Genomic DNA, 2,742 nt, shown 5'->3' with positions numbered 1-2,742 from the left:
GTCAACAAACATCCTAGACAACTAATCTCTTAGGCTAGGAACGTAAGTCTTTGGCACTAGTTGGTCAGACATTTCATCGAACACCTTTTGGGTGTGGAAATGTCTCGAACCTAGTTCCAATTGATCAGAGAGAAACTAGTAATTCTAACTCTAGTCCAGAAGGGAATCATATAAATCAAACTTAAACACCCTACATCCTAAGATCCTCCACCTAATCTATCCCATCCTCAAGAACTAACGCACTACTCAGATCCGGAAATCAACATCAACAATACAAACACAGAAAACATTGAAACAAGCATTCTTAGATAGGTAAAAATGAGATAAACAAGTTTGTAGAAGAAATCAAATGCAAATACTCAATGTATCAAAAGATATCTGAATACAAAGTCTGGGAACGGTTCTTGGTGGCTAGGGAAACCTTACAAAATAAAAACGAGATAAAAACTAAGATGTTGTCGCGGAGACTTAACAAAACGTATTTATAGTAAAGACATAAAATCCCTAAAACTTAAAACGACAAGATGAAGAGTCGGTTTGGGAATCTCCTGAAGCGTGTAAGATGGAACGTCTTCCTGACATGTGCAAACGAGTAGTGGCTCGAGTGAGTGATGGCGTTGGCTCAAACGGTAGTCGACGACAGAGTGATGGCGCGACTCGAGCGGATGTGTGATGACGGAGTGACGGCGCGACCCGAGCGGATGTGTGATGACGGAGTGATGGCGCGACCCGAGCAGATGTGTGATGACGGAGTGATGGCGCGACTCGAGACAGCACGACTCGAACAGCACGACTCGAGCAGCACGACAGGGCGACTCGATCTGGATGTATACGCCTCCACTAAAACGATGATAACTTTTGAACCGCACCTCCGATTGGCTTGAAATAAACGGCATTGGAAAGATGACTCAATTCTCTACAACTTTTATGAAGACGTCGAAAGCTGAATCCCATGACAGCGCGACTCGAACGGCACGACAGCGTGACTCGAACGGCACGACACCGCGACTCGAACGGCACGACAGCACGGCCTGGCTCGAAGGTCTCCTAAATACCTGAAATACTCCAAAATGCATGATGTATGCGAAGATAATGCAAGAACTACCTAAATATGCAATTTGTACAAAAGAGACTAGAAATTTATGCAAAACAATTAGTTATCCTTACTAAATGCATGACAAAATTATGTTTAGCAGAGACAAAATATAGACATATCAATAAGTGTTGCTAGTCTTAAGTCTTCACGATCTTCACTTCGACTGTATGCATTGGAAGTGGAAAAATTGCCCAACCGCCTGGAAAGGAATGTATTCACGAGGCACCGGTAAACCAACAATTGTTTTGGAGGCGGTAGCTTCACAAGATCTCTAGATATGGCAAGCATTTTTTGGAGCTCCAGGTACTTGTAACGATTTAAATGTTCTTGATTAATCACCAGTATTTAATGACATTATTTACGGTCGAGCTCCCGAAGTTACGTACAATGTCAACGGAAATGAGTATAATTTGGCTTACTATCTGACGGATGGTATTTACTCGTAATGGACAACATTTGTTAAATCCATCCCACAACCACAACATCCGAAACATCGTTTGTTTGCAGAAAAACAATAAGGTGCACGAAAAGATGTTGAGCGTGCATTTGGAGTCCTGCAATCTAGATTCGCCATGATTAAAAATCCATCTCTTTTATGGTCAAAGGGTAAGATTGCATATATTATGAGAGCATGTCTCATACTCCATAATATGATTGTCGAGGATGAACGAGATTCATACACACTCTATGACGAACAAGAATTCCAACAAGAAGATGGAACCGGAATTACTCCGGATCTTTTGTTTTCAGTAAATATGTCTACAAATCTTGAGGGTTTAGGTGATGGCCATACAATAATTCGTGAAAGAAAAACACATCAGAAATTAAAGGAGAATTTGATAGAGCATATATAGAATAAATTTGGACATTAAACTATGTATTCATTAAATAAGATGTTTATCTTCTATAATTAATTAAGTACTATGTTTGTTTTTTATTAAATTTTATTTACAATTTTATATGTAAGCAATTTAAATGTTATTTTATAAGTTTTTATAATTTGTAAAATGTTTATGAATATTATATTATTAAATCTTATGATCTTAAACATGTTCTCCCAATAACTAGCTTTTTAACAAAAGATCTTAACTACTGATCTTACATTATTCCACTATATATTTATTCTAAGAACACCATAATTAGTTCCCCCATTTTTTTTACCTATGATCTTAACAACTGATCTTATATTATTTTCACTATATATAAAATCTAAGAACACAAAAAAAAGTTCCCCATTAATGATGCCCTAAGGCCATCTTTATAGGCATAACACTAAGGGTGTTCTTAGTCCAAAAAAATTAGAAAATAATGAATAGTGGCATAAGAACACCAAGATCAGTTCTTAATGTAGAACTGTTCTTGGCTCAGTTCTAAGCTGATGTGGCAAGCTGTGAATGGATATTATTTTTTGTAAACAATTTTTCACAAATTAAAAGAGGATTTGATTGAGAATATATAGAATAAATTTGGACATTAAACTATATATTAATTAAATAAAATGTTTGTGTGCTTTAATTAAGTAATATGTTTGTTTTTTTTTCTTTTTTTAATGTTTTTTTGTTTCATAAAATTTTGGTATTGTATTCTGAATTTTAGTAAAAGTTTTATAAGTTTGCAATTTAAATGTTATTTTATAAGTTTTTATA

The sequence above is a fragment of the Camelina sativa genome, chromosome 20, assembly GCF_000633955.1.
Source record: "Camelina sativa cultivar DH55 chromosome 20, Cs, whole genome shotgun sequence".
NCBI lineage: Eukaryota > Viridiplantae > Streptophyta > Magnoliopsida > Brassicales > Brassicaceae > Camelina > Camelina sativa.
The sequence above is the reverse complement of the archived record's forward strand: the minus strand, read 5'-3'. Positions refer to the sequence as shown.